This window comes from Panthera onca, chromosome A3, assembly GCF_046562875.1.
Source record: "Panthera onca isolate mPanOnc1 chromosome A3, mPanOnc1 haplotype 2, whole genome shotgun sequence".
Lineage (NCBI taxonomy): Eukaryota > Metazoa > Chordata > Mammalia > Carnivora > Felidae > Panthera > Panthera onca.
The window spans coordinates 41,158,068-41,178,264 of NC_138341.1; the positions used below are offsets into that span (position 1 = coordinate 41,158,068).

At 39.6% G+C, this 20,197-nt stretch overlaps 1 long non-coding RNA gene across 1 annotated transcript in view; it reads left to right on the forward strand.

Moving 5' to 3' along the window:
- The first annotated feature begins 10,723 nt into the window (after window positions 1-10,723).
- The window catches only part of LOC132693760 (uncharacterized), a 45,547-nt gene continuing 36,073 nt past the window's right edge, over window positions 10,724-20,197 (forward strand). Inside the window, exons 1-2 of the long non-coding RNA XR_009616936.3 lie at window positions 10,724-12,528; window positions 14,540-14,654. This is a non-coding gene — a long non-coding RNA (uncharacterized LOC132693760). The remainder of the gene's footprint in view (window positions 12,529-14,539; window positions 14,655-20,197) is intronic.

Here is a 20,197-nt window from a genome sequence, read left to right on the forward strand (position 1 = left end):
ATTTCTTCTGCCATAGAACTTCAACTCCTATCTATCTATCATCTATCTATCTATCTATCTATCTATCTATCATCTATTTATTTGTTTGCTCTGGTGCTGAGCCTGGTCTTCACTCAACATTTACTCTTTAATTCAAGAACTTATCACTATTTGACTAGAGTCTGTGATGCTGAGTTCCAATTCTCAAGAGAGGGAGTATTTGATTGGCTACCTACACCTGTGGGTGAGATACTCCTGGGTCAGCTTCCATCTCACCCCTACCTCATACCATCAAATGGGAAACTGAGGTGGGGTATGCATGGGTGGAGGCCCATTCAATAGGGTCATTGCACAAGAACAGGGGTCAATAAAGTTTTCTTAAAAGGGCCAGATAGTAAACAGTGTAGGCTTTATAGGTTCTATAGTCTGTGTTGCAACTACTCACTTTTGCTATTAGAGCACCCAGGTAGCCATAGACAGCGTATAAGTAAATGGGTGTGGCTATGTTCCGATACAACTATATTTACATAAATAAAATTGGACTGTATTTGACCCCTGGACCATAGTTTTCTGACCCCCGTGTCTGAGCATCCTAAATGCTTTTGACTACTTAACAAGTAACTTAATCATAATTTTTCTCTCTGTTAATTGTGTCACTGGCAAAGGCTTACGGAGCTCTCAAGGCAGAGATGCCATTGTCTATTTTGTATTCCTCATAGCACTAACATGGCAAGTGAGGCACATTGTGTCCCAGCAATTGTTTTGTAATGGGTGTAAAGACTGTGTGGATGAGCCATTTGGACTTCCTAGAGATTGGCATAATGTAAATCCAACCAGTCTGTTTCATAAAATTAGCCAAATCTTCTAATCAGAACACCTGCCTTAATGCCTTAATTTTCCTTATAGAAGCCAAATGTGATGCATGTTGGATATTATTCACTAAAAAAAAATTCTCCTGATTGTTTTGATCCCACAGATGTTAGGATTCTTTGTGAAGACTTCATTCATTCTTGAGTCCCTGGCCAAGAATGGGGCAGAGTAGGGATCTGCTGAGGCAAGTGTTCTTACTCCAGCTGAACATTTAAACATTAATTTAATTTTAATTATCACTTGACCAGCTTTTATTTTATTTAAAAAAACTAAAAACAATTTTTTTAATGCTTATTTATTTTTGAGAGAGAGAGGGCATGATTGTGGGGGCGGGGTGGGGGGTAAGAGAGAGGGAGACACAGAATCCATAGCAGACTCCAGGCTCCCAGCTGTCAGCACAGGGCCCCATGTGGCACTCAAACTCATGAACCATGAGATCATGACCTGAGCCAAAGTCGGATGCTTAACTGACTGAGCCACCCAGGTGCCCTTCACCTGACCAACTTTTAAAAATGCCAGCTATGGGGCTCAGTTGGTTAATTGTCTGACTTTGGCCGAGGTCATGATCTCACAGTTTGTGAGTTCCAGCCCTGCAACAGGCTCTGTGCTGTCTGCGAGGAGCCTGCTTCAGATCCTCTGTCCCCCTCTCTCTCTGCCCCTTCCTTGCTCACACACACACACTCTCTCTGTCTCTCTTTTTCTCTCTGTCTCTCTCTAAAAATAAATAAACATTAAAAAAAAAAAAGCCAATTGCCAGGCTGAAGGTTTTTTGAGGATGACGCCCAGGGATCATGTCTTACTGCACGATAGGGGTTGGAAAGCTAAATACTGTATTTACTACAGTTCCTTCCATTTGGGTTCTACAATTGACCCAGTCATAGTAGAATGACTATGTCCAAGCAGACATAGCCTTGAAAGATTTGAAGGAAAAAGCAACCATCATGAGGCAAATATAGTTGCGGAGGTCTTTAGCATTTTTCTGCAGCAGCTGTAGCAGAGCCCCTACTGTCTGGTTTCAGCTTTGTGGGAATTGAGAAGCATGGTATTACATTTGCGAGGGAGGTGTAGCGGTTGTCATGCCAGTAGGTGGCTTCCTGATTGAGGTAGAAGCAGCAGTTCCCTGGTGAGCAAGTTCTGCTTTGTTCTGAGGGTCATCATCCCTGGAAGCTCAGCTCAATTGTGCCAGGGTTTCTTTGTAAAAACTAGTGAAGAATAGGGCAGAAACTAGTGAGTTGCTTCCACCCTAAAAGAATCTCCTATCTCTTACTTTTGTGCAGTTGATACAATCAAAGTCAGCTACTGAATCTGGTGGTTGGAAATGGGAGTGCTTAATTACAACGCGGGTTGAGCTCTTAGCCTCATCAGATTGCATGTGAACGTTGGAACAACTGTGGGAAGAAGTAGGAACTTAAAATTGGAAATGGCCACCTTTGGGAGGATTTGGATGAGTCAGAGAACCCAGAGCCCCCAAATCCTACTGAGTTTCCTCTGTTCCCAAAGCCTCTATTTCCAGACTTCCTTATATCTTGGGCTCTGCAAATGTCCTAGCTTCTGCCTAGCAGACATAGATAGCCCCATGAGACTGGGCAGGCAGTCTCCATTCTGGAAGGCAGATGTCTCCATTCTGGTAGTGCTAATCATGGCAGAGGCAGTGTGATCCTGGAGGCAGCAGATACGGTGGCAGGTTTCTGATTCCTCAGCTTTCTTTCTAAAATGGCAGAGGCTCCCACAGGAGGTGAGTTCCACTGTATGGTTCTGAAAGTTGCTCCTAAAATCTCAGCCACAAGTCTGCTCTCCAGGTATTTCTGCCAGCCACTTAATAACAGGTAATAAATTCCTTTCTGCTTAAAGTAGCCAGAGTGAATTCTGTCCTCTGTAACGGAACCCTGATACAGAGGGGTAATAAATCAATTCATCATCAGTTTTTCTAGCCACTGTGGAAATGGCCCATAACAACCATAGGAAAAAGGCATATAGGCTCTGCCTGAATGCCTCCAGGGATAAGTTTCTTAGGCAACTCATTCCATTTTGAACAAACTCCAATTATCAAAAATATTTTTTATAGTTGTCTGGAATCTATTTGTAACTTGATCCCATTGATTTAGTTTCTTGTTAGCACATTGGTTGGGTTTGCTGTTAGTCACTTGGACAAGAAAAGCCTTGTCCAAGCTAAAAACTCAAATTCCTCTACCTGTTTTCTCTATAATATGGTTCCCAGATTCCTCCACACTGCCTACAACTAGATGAGGAGGAGAGGAGAGGAAAGGAGAGGAGAGGAGGGGAAGGAAGGGGGCGGGGAGGGGAGAAGGGAGGGAAGAGGAAGAGGGTTAGTGAGCCTTGATGGGGACCATTAACACTGTCTGAGTGTGGTGAAATATGCTGAGACAAATCTTTATGTAGAAAAGAAAAAGCAAAAAGGGGTGGAGGAAGCATCTGTGATTAAAACCTTCTTATACAATAAGAGTGCCAGGACCAGCTCATGGTTATTTGTCAGCCTCACTGGAACATTTCATTTTCACAGTAATTTATGTTTCATCTATTAGTTCATCTTTCTGTTGGTAAATTAACGTCCTTCGGTTCATCCACTTGATAGCATGAATTTTGTTATTTTACCCAAGGGGGAGATATCCATATTGAAAAAGAAAGGTGAAAGGGGAATAGAAATTAAAAACAAATCTAAAGTAATGGGGGATTAAAAAACATCCCCCTGTTAGTTTTATTTCTCAAACTAGTTACCACTGTCAAAGAATAGTTATTCATATGCTTATTGTCTGTGGTCCTTTGCTAGAATGTACACTTTAAGAAGGTGAAGAATTTGTTTTGATCCTTGTTGTATCCTAGGAGTCTGGCCCAGAACCTTAAACAGAGTAGATTCCTTTTCTCTCTCTCTCCGTCACTCTTCCTCTCTCTCCCTTTCTCTCTTTATATGTATATATAAAGTGTGAATGAATGTTTGCAGACACAATGATAGGAAGAAAAGGGGGAGGCAGAAGAGCAGAAGGGAGTCTGTGTTGGTATAACAAGTTATCACAAACTTAGTCACTTAGAACAACACATTTATTATCTCATAGTTCACATGGGTCAGGAATCTGGGAGGCACTGCTTGACTGAGTCCTCTGCTCAGGGTCTCACTAGACTGCAGTCAAAATGTTGATTGGGCTCCATTCTTATCTGGAGGCTCATCTGAGAAAAGATGTCCTTCTGAGCTTACCAGATTGTTGGTTGAATTCATTTCTTTGCAGTATAACTGTGGACACCAGTTTCTTTCTGGTTATTAGCTGGAGGCTGCTCTCTGTTTTTAGAGGTAGCCCAGCAATCCTCTGCCACATGGTTCTCCCATGGGCAATTCACAGCATGGCTGTTTGTTTCCTCAAGGCCAACAGAGAAAATCTCTCTTCACTCTGCCAGGAGCCTTATATAATATAATACCATCATGGGATTGACATCACCTTTATCATATTCTATTGGCTAGAAGCAAATCACAGGCCCTGCCCACACTCAAGAGGAGGGATTTATACAAAGGTCACTCCTCTGGGATCACCCTAGGGTGTGCTAACCACAGCAGCACAGGGAATATTAGAAATGGTCAAGGACAGAGAGATTTGGCTTTTGTTTCTCAAATATTTCTTTTTATGAGATTCACCCTCCATTTTGCAATCAAAATATCATGAAGCTCAGAGATTCAGTTTAGAAAGTCCCTGATCTTACACATTTTAGCAACTTCCAGGGTTTGAAATTTTTGGTTTGGTCAGTGATTCACACTATGTGAGTTCCTCCAGATTTTAATTTCTCTCTGATGAAGAAGAAATTGCAGGGTAGATGTAGACTGGATTTGGCTCCTTGGATTCCAAGCTGAGAAATTAGAGCACCCAATAGGGACAGAAGGCTACCAGTGATTGCCAAAGAGGTGTATGGTTGTGGGACTTTTCTCACAGAGTGGCTTCATTTAGTAACCAATGGGTCTGGACGGGTCAGACAAGTTGCTTAATGCAGCTCTGCAAAAAGACATCCCTAAATCCTGTGAAATATCTCCTTGCCACTTGTCTCTCTTCTACAGTGGTTGAGTAACCAAAATGTTAGTCCTTGCCCTGGTCAAATGGGAGAAGGGCTTGCCTACAAAGCCTGTGGGTATATAGCTGAAGATGGAGCATATATATTTGAAAATCACAAGAAAAAAGAATGGATTGACTCTCCATTTGAGAGCTTTTGAGGAGGCTGCTGAAGACCTAACATATTTAATTGAAGCAAAGATGCCATCAATTTTAAGGCACGATATTACTTTATATGCCTCTAAGGAAGAAAGCAAAGCCCTGGCAATTAAACAGTAAGCCACTGATGGTAAGACACATCACTATTTCAGAGGTATTAATGTGTGCAAAAAAGGCATGTCTTAGAATGGAGGAATATTCCAAAGAGCAGACTTATATTGTATTGTCTTCAGAAGCCCTGATTCTCAGCAGAACTGGGGTCTAGAAGACCCAGGAATGTGACACTGACTAGTCTGCTGTCACTAGGAAAAGAAAACATTAAAGTTTGAAATGTCCTTAGAAGTCATGGAACCCAGCCTCCCTTCTAGGGCAGGAGAAGCTGTGCCTCTGTTTCTAACAGATGGCTTTCCAGTCTCTGTGGAAATATTTTGAGCACTGTAGAACTCACTACAGTTGTAGTAGTGTACAATCTGGTCGTATTGTGGGGTATAATTTATCAGGTAACAGGGTCCCACTTTAAACCTAACTATGCTTACCTTCATTCAGCTATGTGGGAGAATGTCTGGATAATTTCAGGGTGAGCATCACCTGTGAAGTGAAAAAATGGAGATCTTGTAGGGGAAGCTCATGCTGAGGGAAGAGGGAGTTGGGCTGAGAAGGTACACCATGACAGTGCCTCAGTTTATTTATTCCTTCTTTCCTTTAGTGAGAGTACCTACCATGTGCCAAGGTCTAAATCAATGACAGACAGACATAAGTTCCTGGTTTCCACTCCTCTCAGCTTGTAGCTCTTCTAACTCTAGTATGAACAATACAGAAGAACTCTGAGCAGACATGTTTGTCTTGAATACCTGCATGTGGTCCAATTGACCACTGCCCAGTGCTGCTGTGATGTAGCAGAGAGGTCACTGGCCTTTCCCTTTTATAGGGACCTTGACACAGCAGATGGTTTGGGTGCCACTGGGTGGGTGTCACCTGGAGATGAGGATGTACCACGGCACATTGCTTTGCTTAGACCTCAAAGAACCAGACTGAGGGAGTGCCTGAAATAGTAGGGCATTATTGTAGCGGAACGGGACCTTGAGATTTCTGTCATAGAAAACTGAGGGACAGAGCCAGTTACACACTACCAGCCAGTACTGAGTAGCCCTGCTTTGACCATGAGCAAAGAAATCTGTAGAGAAACATGGATTATATGTTTACCAGTTGTACTCATAATAACTTACACCAGTATAGTGAATCTGAATTGTCATTAATAAAATATTAACATGTTACTAAAACTTTGATAACAATAAAGTACTAATGCATTTTATTTACTTATATTTGATAGTTCATAACCTCACTTTTCTCTGCTATAATTAATGAGTCCACTGTTCAAACTCTTTAGAGAACTGTTCATGGATGCCTGTGTCTAAATTCCATTTTAAGAAATATAACTAGACTCTCAAAAGTCTGTGCCAATGACTTGCTGATGGTTATGGAAAAAGCTAAATGCAAAGAAAATTATTTTCTTTTGAATATAAAAGGCACATTTGATTTTTTATCCTGGGTGAAGTCAGAGATGTGAATAGGATGAGAACAATATCCAAGTTGATTGCAGCACTCAGTGTTGTGACAGTTTTTCTGAGTTAGGCTCTTGCAGGTTGATTTATACATATTGATTATTGGCATCCCAGAATTTTAGCCATCTTAAAACATTTGACTCTTCTCATTTCCAATTGTTTTTCTCTTCCTTCATCATTCTCTGTCTTGGTAACATAAAATTTCATTTTGGAGGAGTCTTCTATTTTACTTTTTGTGCATTGTTATATTAGTATTTCTTCTCTGGGTTCTTAGAGTTCTCCTCCACAGTTAGCTCCTTTTAAAAATTCCTTAAAAATGTGTATCTTTTCTTAAGTGAAAGAAAGTTCAAAAAGGCATAGATAACTTTGTACAAGAGAATGAAAACATAGTCATAATTCTTATAAATAGTTTTAATTTTGGCTTTAATTTATGATAAGTATTTCAGACATTCAAAAGATGTACATGGCAATATACTGAATACCAAGATACTTGATTCCCAGATTAAGAAGTATAACATGAATGGGGTGCCTGGGTGGCTCAGTCAATTAAGTGGCCAACTTGGGCTCAGGTCATGAACTCAGAGTTTGTGAGTTTGAGCCCCCTGTCAAGCTCTGTGTCGGGTTCAGAGCCTGGAGCCTGCTTCAGATTCTGTATCTCCCTCTCTCTCTGCCCCTCCCCCACTTGTGCTCTGTCTCTCTGTCTCTCAAAAAAGGAATAAATGTTAAAAAAATTAAAAAAAAAAGAATTATAATCAACATAATTGAAACCCTTGTGTACTTTTCTCAAATGCATTCTTCATGCCCCTCCCCCCACAGAAGCATCATCCTGAATTTATTATTCCCATGCATCTCTTTTACATATTTACATATAATTACATATTTAACTTGCCTTGAATAATATACATTGTTCTTCATATTCAACAATTTTACATAGATGGTACTTTTGCATGAGTTATTTTTTGCAACTTGCTTTTTCCATTCAAAAATATGTATTTATGATTTTTATCCATGTTGATATATGTAACTATAGTTCATTTTAAAAGGAGTATGTTATTCCCAAATCCCTCAATTTATTATCATTCCCCCAATGATGGGCATTCAGTTTATTTCTGATATTTTTTTCTTTTTATATGTTATTACAACAAATGCAATAAAGTTGCTTACGCATGTTTCTTTGTGCTCATGAGAGGGGGTCTCTCTAAGGAAACTGGACTGGATTGTGCCTGCCCAAGTTCATGTGTTGAAGTCCTGACACCCAGTATCTCAAAGTGTGACTGCAATTAGAGACAGGGTCTTCAAAGAAAAGATTAAGTTAAAAGGAGGCTGTTAGGGTGGAAAGTAATCCAATTTGACTGGTGTCCTTATAAGAAGAGGGGCTTAGGACCCACAGAGAACACTGGGGATGGGTGTACTGATAAGTCCACAAGAGGGCGGCTATCTGTAAGCCAGGATATTGTTCTCATCCTACTCGGATCTCTGACTTCACCCAGGATAAAAATCAAATGTGCCTATTATGTTCAAAAGAAAATAATTTTTCTTTTCTTTCCGTTGTTGACACCACCCAATCTGTGGTATTTGTTATGGCAGCTGGAGCAGACTAATACACTCTCTTAGCATGAAACTGCTAGATGAAGGGATGTTTGTGGGTTCAGCTTCTTGAGCTGATGCCACACCACTCTCCAAAATAATTGATGCAAATTAAACTCCCACCATTGGACCTCTTCTGGCAGCACAGACTCACCAACATCAGAAATAGTGTTGACAGGTATCTTATAATTTTAATTGCACTTGACTTTTAGTGAGGTTGAACATTTTTTTTTAGGTTTATTAGCCATTTATGCTTTCTATCTCTCTGTAAATGGCCTGTCTATATATTTTTGCTTATTTTTTTATTGGATTGACTTTTTTAAAAAAACAATTGATGGGTACACTCTTTTACTAATACTGTTAGTTTTGATCTTAATAATTTTGCTGATTGTTTTGTTTGCTTTATGTTTCACTTACTAAAAGTGTTTTTAGCTACTTCAATAGTGGATTTGTTGGTTTTTCCTTGTATTTAAATTTTGCTGTACAAATTTTGAGGCTCTTGTCAAGGATACACGAATTTAGAATGGTTGTATCTTTCCAATGAGTTAAATCTTTAATGACCTTTTTTTTTTAATCTCTCACAATGCTATTTGTCCTAATGTTTGTTTTGTCGGATATTAATATTGCTATATTCACTTTCTTTGGTTTTGATTTCCCTACTACAATTTTCTATTTCTGTGTTTTCCATTTTTCTGAGCACTGGTGCTTTTAAGCATTTCTTTGTAAATAACATTTAGGTGGATTTTTTTATCCCTTCTGAAAATTTTTGTTTTAACTCCAGAATTTAATCCAGTTATATTTATCATAATTATTGGTATATTTGGACTCATTTTGTGAATCTTAATTTTTGCTTTTTATTTGTTACATTCTACCCCCCTCTGTTTTCTTTTGAATTAAGTGTTTTCCTTATTTTTTCCTTTACTTGTATCAGAGTTTTATCCCCCTTCCATGTTTTTATCCTGCATTTCTCCATCTCTTTCATGAGGTATGTTTAAAGATGCCTCAAGTGCCCCGTCTGTATTCTTAATTAACTCTAAAATTTGCCTCCTGCCCCCTTCCCTCTCCTTCTCATCATCTTATGGGTCAATTATTGCAACATTCTTTCCTTTTCAGCCCCATGCTCTACTCCCTCCTAGAGTACTCTCTGCAATACGACATCTGCTTATAACTCTCCAATGGCTTCCATTTTGTTTTGGATCAAAGTCTAATTTCCTTCCCATGGCAGGCGAGGGCTATCATGCTCACCAGTAACTGCTTCTCCTGCAACTCCCTCGAATGGGCCACCTGCTCTGGCTGCATGGCTTGGAATCCAGCCTCCTCATGAGGACTCCATGCCTCTGCACATGCCACTCCTCAGTGGGATGCTGTGTCCTCTCTAGCGACAAACTTGTGTGCTTACCTTTCATGCCTCAGTTCAGGATCACCTTCTCTGTGAAGCTTTTAAGGACTTTTGAGTCCAGGAAGATTAGTTGCGTCTTCTCTGTTTTAACAGCACCCAGTGCATGTCTCTGTCACTAGTTATGGTTCTGATCACATCTGTTTGGTAAATGCTTGTTTAAATGTCTTGTCTTTTCTAGACTGTGAACTCTTAATGGCAAGAAGCATGTCTTTGTTTCTATTCCCAGGGTCCAGCACAGTACTGGCCTGATTTGTATTTGTTGAATAAATAAATACAATAAATAATGTTACTATAAAGAAAAAGAATGTGCTTTATAAATTGTAAATCATGTCACCATCACTTCTGATGTTTGCATGCTTTTTTTTCTGTTTCAGTGAGAATGACTTGCCTTCCCAGCCACATTGTGACTTTATATGGACAGAGGCTGTGTTTTATAGATGGTTGGTGATATTTCAGTATCACCACCACACATTGTTGAGTATATAACAAAACCCCAGAAAATATTGTTTGATTGGTGAGAGACTAAGTGTACCATACCTTCTGATCATTTATATTTTACTTTTTATTTAAACCTTTTTATTAAAATAAAGGTATGACAATTAGTACTAATAACATACTAGTTACTTGAATAAGGTGACATATGGGGACATGTGGAAAAAGGTTTAAATGCCAAGGGACAGGTCCACCCCCTTTCATTGGAGCCAATGGTACATGGCTGCCAGGTGCCATAGTCAGTCTCTGCCTATCTCCAGTAACCCAGGCTCCTGGAGAGATTTTGACATCTTGGGGGGATCTTGAAACTTCCTCTGGTTTACTCACTAATTTTAATCTTTTTTTTTTTCCTTCTCAGAAACAGAAAAGCTAAGAAAACCACATATATTCACTCTTAATCTGTACATACTCTTCTGAGTACACTTTGGTTTTCCTTTTACTTTTCAGGAGAGATTGCCTATCTTGTTAATGATATAAAAATGACTTAGGATGAAGTCCTTTAATAGCCAAAAGTTGATTAGGCTATTGTCTCTCAGCAGTTAAAAATAGTGCTTTAGAGGGGCGCCTGGGTGTTTTAGTTGGTTGAGTGTCCAACTTCGGCTCAGGTCATGATCTTAGGGTTCAGGAGTTCGAGCCCCGCCTCTGGCTTTCTGCTGACAGTTCAGAGCCTGGAGCCTGCTTTGGATTCTGTGTCTCCCTCTTTCTCTGCCCCTCTCCTCCTTGTGCTCTCTCTCTCTCAAAAATTAATTTTAAAAAGTAGTGCTTTAGACTGCTGGTTGTCAAAGTGTGGTCCCCAGAGCATCAGTATCAGCATCATCCAGAAACTTGTTAGAGATAGACATTCTTGGCCCCCACTCAGACCGGCTGACTTAGAAGCTCTAGGGGTGCAACACTCTGTGTTTTAACAAGCTCTCCAGGGGATTCTGTCTGATACATGCCAAAGTTTGAGAACCACTGCTTTAAACCTTCAGCTAAGGGTCTAAAAGGAATAAATACCTCCCTCCCCCATTTTTTCCCCTCATGATTATTTTAAAGACTTACAAGACTTTAAAAACAGCACATACCTGTTTTTAAGCCGTCATACAACAGTATTAGAGCAAGACATGATTAGGTCACTTAGTAGCCAGAAAGGCAGAGTACAACAGGTATTAGACCTGACCAGACCGGAAGTTGGCTTTGTGTTCACATCCTGCCTCCACCATTTACTCCTTGTGTGACCTGGAGCACTCAGCCTCTCAGTGGTTCTGATCTCTCCTCTGTAACACTGAGATCATGGCAGTACCTATCTTACGGGAAGGGTTGTTGCTAGAAATGAAGGGCTCATTTTGAGAAGTGCTTGGCATAGTGTCTGGCACACGATGAGTGCTCTGTAAATGATTGTTAAATATAAAAAATGAACTTGGAGCCAAAGATTTCATAATCTGGGATAGTCCCCTATGAGAGGGACACAGAACAGGTGGGTGAAACAAGTCACACCCCCTCCGGAGTGGCCTTTGCCACTGCCTGTTGATGGCCACTGTCTGTGCATCTATCAGGCCATTGCTGTTCTCCCAGATGCTGAGAGAGAAAACTGGGCCACCAATGACTGCAGAGGACAGGAAATCTGTATATATTTAAGCAGCATTAACACTTGTGCTGCTCTGAATCCTGGAGAGGGAGGCAATAAGAAATGCACTTAGCCTTCATCGGGATGTGGGCGGTGTCTGATATCCCGGGCCATAATATGGCCAAACCTTAGATGTCAGAACTTTCACATGTACTTCTCTCAAAAAAAATCCATTCAACATGAACTAGGCACCAACATCCATTTCTGTTGGTTGTTAGTATATACTCGATCACTTGGCAGTTTTGATGTATTTTAACCCAGCTTTCAGCTTTCTGTAATCTCGCTTCATCAATCCTTCTCTGCTCAGGCATGTCTGCCTTCATTTGGCAGACATGGCAGGTTTTTCATTTCCCCCATGTAAATGACTTGTTTATTACAGTAGGGGTCCCTGGTCTTTGGAAACAGCTTTCAGATATCCTCACATAGAGCTCAGAAAGGGCTTCATGAATAATAATGCCCAAGTAAACCTGAGATGAGCTTGGACGTTGCCTCTTTGAAATTCATACATCATCCTAAGTGCCATCATTTAAATAGAAAATGTAGAAGGTTTCCTGGGAAGGCTGAGTCTGAAATGTGCTTTCTTTACGAAACTTATCATTTCAGCACAAAACAAACAAACAGCGGAAAGCAAAGGTGGGAGTATGTGATTCCTGGTATGTGTTTTACTTGAGCATAAAATTTGTTTTCCTGATTGTACTGGGACTTTTCACAGCCCCTGGTTTTAACTTTTTAATTTGCATTTCTCTTTCTACTAAACGTTTCTCAGCTTCCTTTGAATTTATGGTAAAAGCCACAAAACCAGAGATGAGAAGACAGCCATCCAAGGTAAGTTAACTCTCAATTCCATTTGTCTTGCGAGACAAAAGAGAACGGTTGATTCTTTTGTAGCATGGGCTTCAGTTTCTGTCTAGACCATAGGTCCTCAAACTTGGCTGTACACTGGAGTCACCTGGAGTCTGTTATAAATACCGATGCCCAGGATCCATCCAAGCTGTTCTGGTCTGGGAGTGTCCTGGACACTGATTTTTTGAAGATGCCCAGGTGATTCTAACATGCAGGAAAGTTTGAGAACCACAGAGTGACTACATGGATTTGGAGGTGGCCAGCCATTCATGGAGAAAATCCTATGACCCAACCAAAGTGTATTTAAAGGTGGACTGAGTGGCCTCTGAGGAGAAAACCCATCCGGAGGGAGGATGGAGCCAGTCTTATGCAGGTTCAATTCTGCCTCATGGTATATTCACTTCACTCTGTCCCCTGCCTCCTGTGTTGGCTGCAAAATCTCAGATCTCCTCGAGGCTGGAGGTCAGTGGCGTAAGGGGCCTGGTGAGTCACAGTGGCCTTCTGCAGAGCCCTGTGTCATTTGCAATGGGCAGTGTGGTGTCAGGAGAGGTCTGCACCGTGGGGTCTGTGGAGCAGATGCTGCATCTGGCAGAAATCCTGGGAGAATGGCAGATTTGTCAGAGCGCCGAGGTCCCGTACATTGGCAGGTAACAAGGTAAACTTTGCTTGAGCTCCAGGTGTGTATCCACCAGCAGGTGAGGCCTGGGGACTCAGTATAGTTTATCTGTGTAAGTAAGGATGCAGATATAACTATACTGTTCTATACAGAAAATCAGAATGCTACCTTCCTGACCAGATGGGCTTAGCTCCCCTGAGGAATGGTTAGATTTTAATAGTATGCCCTTTGTCTGAATTGAGGAAATAGCCACATAAGAAGGTTTGGGCCATTGTTATGGAATTGCTGTTAAAGAGATAGCTCATTAAATCCTTCAATGGTCCTCATAAGGCCCCAGGTGATAAATTCCTTTTGGAATTCAAGAATGAATTTGTTTTGAGTACTGGTATGCCTCCATTCCTGAGATAATAAGAACTTTGCAAACCATTACGATTCTTGCCCTCCTCTCCTCCTCAGCCTTCAAGAATCTCAAAACCGAATACAATCCTTACTTGCAATAAGTATAACCTCTGATGATAACAACTTTGAGTCCTTCTCATTACAGCTTTGCTGTGGTTTAATAAATTTTTCTATGTGAGTCTTTGGTTTTAAACCACACTAAAATATTTTTGTTTTTATTGTTTTAATGTTTATTTTATTTATTTTGAGAGAGAGGGAGCATGAGTGAGGGAGGAGCAGAGACAGGGAGAGAGAATCCCAAGCAGGCTCCATGCTGTCTATGTGGGCCTGGGGTGGGGGTGGAAGGGGTAGGGGGGTGAGGTGGGTCAGGGCTCAAACTCTCAAACCTTGAGATCATGACTTAAGCCAAATTCAAGAGTTGGAGGCTTAAACGAATGAGCCACCCAGGCTCCCCCACATTAAAATATTTTTAAAAGAAGAAAAGGGAAAATATAAATATCTTGATTAAATAGTATCTGATTTTTTAGTTTTTTTTTAAACAGCTTTATTGTGGCATTATATACATAATAAACTGCACATATTTAAAATGCAATATTTGGTAAGTTTTGACATAACATATATTCCTGAAACCATTACCACAATTGAGATAATGAAAATATTCATTACCCAGCCCCTCCCCAAGTCTCTTCCTGTTCCTTTGTAATCTCTCCCCCATCTCTCCCTGTCCCTAGGCGGCTTCTGATCTACTTTCTGTTACTATAGATTGGTTTGCTTTTTCTAGAGTCTCACACAAGTTGATTCAAACATTATGTTCCTTTTCTTGTCTGAATTCTTTCACTCAGCGTAATTATTTTGAGATTCATTAATCTTATTGCACACATTAATAATTCATTTTTATTGCTAAGTAGTATTCCATTGAATAGATACATAGCTAATTGTCTCTACTCAGCTGCTGATAAACATTTGGGTTACTTCCAGGTTTTAGCTACCATACATACAGCTGCAATGAACGTTCATGAACAAGTCTTTGTGTGGACATATGCTTTCATTCATCTGGAGTAAATACCTAGGAGTGGAATGGCCAGAATGTTTGGTACGTGCACATGTAACTATTTTATTATTAGTAGTAGTAGTATTAGTATTATTATTATTTGATGTTTATTTATTTTTGAGAGAGAAAGTGTGACTGTGTGCAAGCCAGAGAGGGGCAGAGAGAGGGGGGACAGATGATCTGAAGCAGGCTCTGTGCTGACAGCAGAGAGCCCGATGTGGGACTCGAATTCACAAACTGTGAGATCATGACCTGAGTCAAAGTTGGATGCTTAACTGACTGTGCCACCCAGGGGCCCCACATGTACCTATTTTAGAAACTGCCAAAATGTTTTGTGAAGTGGTTGTACCATTTTACATTCCCGTCAGTGGTGTATGAAAGTTATCATTGCTCCACATTCTCCCTAAAATTGGTATGATCAGTCTTTTAAATTTTAGCCATCGTGATAGGTAAGTAGTCCTATCTTATTTTGGTTTTGACTTGCATTTCCTAATGACTAATGATGCCAAATATCTGTTCCTGTGTTTATTTGCAATTCATATATCTTTGGTGAGATGGCTATTCAAATCTTTTGCCGGTCTTAAAAAACTGAGCTCTTTGTTTTCTTATTATTGTGTTTTGAGGGTTCTTTATATGTTCTTGGATATAAGTCCTTTATTAGTTATGTGATTTGAAAATATTTTCTCATAGACTGTGGCTTGTTATTTCATAGAATCTGATTCTTTGTTTCTTTTTTAAGTTTATTTTATTTTTGAGAGAGTGTGAGAGGGGGAGGGGAAAGGGCGGAGAAGAGGGAGAATCCCAAGCAGGCTCTGCACTGTCAGCACGGGGCCTAATGCAGGGTTTGATCCCATGAACTGTGAGATCATGACCTGAGCCGAGATCAAGAGCTGGACACTCAACTGACTGAGCCACTCAGGCGCCCCTAGAAGCTGACTGTTAAGTTTACCACTTAAGTCACTACAGCACAGTCCAGGCATTTGAGACTAAGACAGTGGTGTTCAAAATTACGACCCTGAGACAGACATCATCTTGCCCTACGGTTGTCTTTACTCAATGGCCTGGGTTAGTGTTACTGGCCCTAAGCTGTGTCATCTTATAAGCCTCACTTTGCCTCTGTCTCCTCCAGCCTCTGCCTGCCTCTCAGCCATTATCAACATATTGATACCTGCTCACTGAACGGCCCCTTGTTTGCTAAAATAGCACCTATTAATCTTTGATCCGCATGACATACAAGAGATGGGAAGAACCTCATCTTTTTCTCAAGAGACTAAAATCTGGCTCTGCTGGGCTCGCGGAGAGGGAGAACTCAACAGTCTACCTCTTGTATTTAGGTTGAATCAAATGAAATTCCTGCCTTTTTTGGTTGGTCAAAATGTCTCAACTATAGGTGTATTTGTTTGGGGTTGCTGTCTCAAAGTACTGCAAATTTGAGTGGCTTAATAGAAAGCTATTGTTTCACAGTTCTGGAGGCTAGAAGTCTATAAGATCAAGGTGTCAGCAGGGCTGTTTGGGGGCCTTGAGGGACAATCTGTGCAGGCCTCTCCCCCAGCTTCCAGCAGTTTGTGGGTGATTGTTGGCCTTCCTTGGCTTTTAGCTGCACCACCCCAAACTCTGCTTTATCTTCATATGGTGTTCTCCTGAATCTGTGTCTCTGTGTCTGAATTTCCCCTTTTTATAAGGACACCAATCATACTGGATTAAGACTCTCCCTAATGACCTCATTTTAATTAATTATACCTGCAGTAAGCCTATTACCAAATAACGTCACATCCTGACATACTTGGGTTAGGGCTTCAACATACAGATTTTCTGGGAATGTAGTTCAACCCATAGCAATAGGCAGTTGCATATGGTTCAGTCTAACAAAAACTTTCAATCTACTTGTTTTTAGCTCCTGACTTCATTATGCCTTCTGGATTGGTTCCTCTAATTCCTAAACTTCTCCAGGGCACCTTGGAGCCAAATTGGCTGTGTCTCATTAGTTTCCTCATCCCTCCACCCTATAGGAACTTAGCGTTGACTTTCCTTCTCTAGGTCTGTTATGCCATTTGACATTCATCCAATGTCAAATTTATTGAAGCTGAGTTGTTGTTTTAAAATCTTTGGTCTTAGCTTAGTCAAAATTTGGGGGCAGTGTAAGGATCTGTTCAGAAGTTCTCCTGTGTTTAGAATGGGAGTTTAGTGTCAAGACAATGGAGTTTGGATTCAGAACACTTAGGTTTGGGCCATGACTCTACTATTTACTAGTCCTATGGAACTGGACAAATTGACAGCTCATGTTCCTCATCTGCACAATATGAAAACGGTGTTGCTTGGTGTCTACATGAATTGTGGAGAAAAACGGGGGGGGGGGTGGATAATTTTCATTAGCATAATTTGTGTATGGTAAGGCTTCATCTAACTATTAATTGTTAGGACAGAAAGAATTATTTTGCAGTTGTGGAAAACTACAAAACTGGGTAATAAATATGTACTGAGAGGTTACTTTGCACAGTTACAGTTCTTAGCCTCTTTACACATTGACTCCTTTAATCATCACAACTACTGTATGAAGTAGTTACCATGTAGGTTCCATGAGAGAGAGGGGGAAACTGAGGCACAGGTGGGCGACATTAATATTCTTTAGAAATCCCCTGCTCTGCACAAGACCCTCCACAGAACACTCTGTCCAACTCTCTTTTTTCACACTTCCTTTGATGTCAGGGAAAGTAATTTCTCTCTTCTTCATTTATAGTTTCTTTTCACCAGGGCTCTGAATCCCTTCCCTCTGTATCTCAGGAAAACTCCCAGTGTCCCGAATTCCCTCTCACTCCATATCATGCCAGTTTCCTGTGTTTATAGGTTTAGCTTTTTACCCATCCATAAATGTACAGGAGTCTTTTAAAAACAGGAACTTTTGTCTCTTTTATCTATCTCCATGGCCAATATTTTTATAAGAGTCAGGGACCAGTGGGACAGAATGAAAAATAAGTCAGTTGTTTCTGTGTTTATATCTAGAAATGGATTATTGCTTTGATAAATCTTTTGGCCTTTGAAGAGCCACTTGAAGGCTTCTTTGCATGTTCTTCCTGATACTGCTAGTATCTCTGGGGGTGACAGGACCAACACAGAGAGTGTGGGAGGGGAAATAGAAAAACAAGGTGGGAATTAATCAAGGCGCCAACGGTGATGTCTCCTTTCTTACAGACATGGAGTCAAGCCAAAGCTGGTGGAGGAATAAGTTTCAAATTGGTTGAGATGTTGAATCTTAGATATCAGCGTAGACTGGAGTCAAGAGGCTGTGCCATAGGGCAGTTGAGTGATGGCAGGCAAGAAATGAGAGAAGCCTAGACTAGTTAGAGAAGAAAAAGGAAATGGTTGATTCTGGATCTACTTAGAGGGCAGAACACATGGGATTTGTGGTTAGGTTAGGTGTGGGGTTAAGGGAAAGAGAGGAGTCAAGGATTACCCTTAGTTTGGGAGCCTGAGCAACTTGGCAATGTTGGTGTCATTTACTAACAGGGCAGGAGCAAATTTGGGGGTAAATCCTGTAGTGTGATTTTAGATGTGATGTTTGAAATATTTAGATGCGATATTTTGCATAGGCTATGGGATATAGAAGAAACTATCTTTTTTTTGGCTGGAAGGTTTCCCTCTTTGTCTAGATTTAAAAGCTTTCTCTTGGTGTGAATTTTCTGATGTATAAAAAGCTGTGTAAACCAGGTGAAATGAGTGGTGGCATGGGTTGGTTGGCAACTCTTCCCACATCCATCACACACAGGATTTTTCTTGTACTAATTTCCTAATCAAAGATGGCAAATTATTTCATGCTGCCTGCCAAAATGAAAAAATAGTCCTCATTAACAATTTCATGTGCCGTGCGTGGAATACTAATAAATCAATATGATTTACTAGAAGATATTTAATAGAAGTGCATTTTCATCACTAATTCTAATAAAAAATAATACAAAGATTTGATCAATATTGATGATATGATTTTTAATTTGTTTTACTATATAAAGCTGTTCTTTTGGGAACAAAGCAAAGTTATTTTTGACTGGATATAATTTGTAGTAGAGCGAAGACGTCAAGAAAGATTAGTATTTGAAAGAATGGTCAAATAAAAATTTTATTCCTTAAAAGTTATAAAGAGTATTAGGTTATGCTTTTGGACACTACAACCTCGATTTGTAGATAATACAGCAAAAGCCTTGATGTCACTGCAGTTAATAGGTAACATCTCAGGTTAATTCAAAATTTGGTCTTTATTTGCATTTCAACTCAGCTCAAAATTAAATACATATAAAAGCCATTTTTGTCTTTATTTTTCAAAGCTTAAACTTACTTATGGCTTTCTAATAAATCCATCATTCAAAAATGGTTAATCCATAAAGTTGACAGACAATGATTAAACACATACTGTGTTTCAGACTCTGGGTTAAACACTGAATACACACGAGTGATAGGAATAAATAGACAAGACTTCATGGAGATTACATGATTGTTTTGGTTTCAGATATAAAGATATGAAGCAGATCTCTATTATATAATTTGAAATGCTTACAAAGTTTAATAATTTGATATATTTTAAATATTGGGATATTATTTCTTATGTTTACTTATATTTTTCTGGCCAATTGACCTATGATTTAAAATGTCTTTTTGAAGAAAATAACATACAATGAATTGATTTAAAGCACATAACACGTGAGGATTTATCTCTGTTTTACAAAATTCTACTTAGCAATTCACAATTATTTCAATCATGTATGTCTTCCCTCTTCTTTTTTGTAACTACTAAATTTGAAAATTCACCTGGACAGTGTAATTTAAAAAAATCAAAGTTCCTGTTAGTTTCTTTTAACAGAATTGTAAGATGCCAATAAAATCATTCAAGAAGCCAATATTAAAATATTCACAATTCTCAAGCTCAAAATCAAATTATGACACTCAAACCAAATGGAAGGCCTTTGAGTTGGGTTTTAAAAGTCATTTGTAATAAAACAATAGAACAGCACACTTGATGGAATAGAAAACTACACAGACTAAGATTTCCAAACAACATGAACATTCAGCTTTGTATCGAATCATTAGGATTATGCTTAGGCGAGGCATATAGCATGCACTGTTGTGTGGCACAACATCAGTGTTGTCAGATGTCATTATAGTCATAGACTTATGGTCGTCTGATTCATTATGCCATTTTGTAGACTCCACAGAAAAACTAAGACAGCTCCAAGTTCATTATAATAAAACCCAAGTGAAAATTCAGATTAATAAAAACTCCAACATTTAAAAATTCATTTTTTAAAAAATTTAATTGAATGCCAGATGACTTCATTAAAGTAAAACATTAATTTAAAAATCTCTCCTGTGATAACATTACCAAATGAACCTTCACGTGTATTTGTATCTACAGATATAGATGTAGACACACACACACTTACAATTCCTACTTGAATGTATATCAAGATAGATGTGCTTCCATATTCTTCTTTTTTTTTTTAATCCAAGTTAGTTAACATATAGTGTACTAATAATTTCAGGAATAGAATTTAGTGATTCATCACTTACATATAACACTCCATGCTCATCCCAACAAG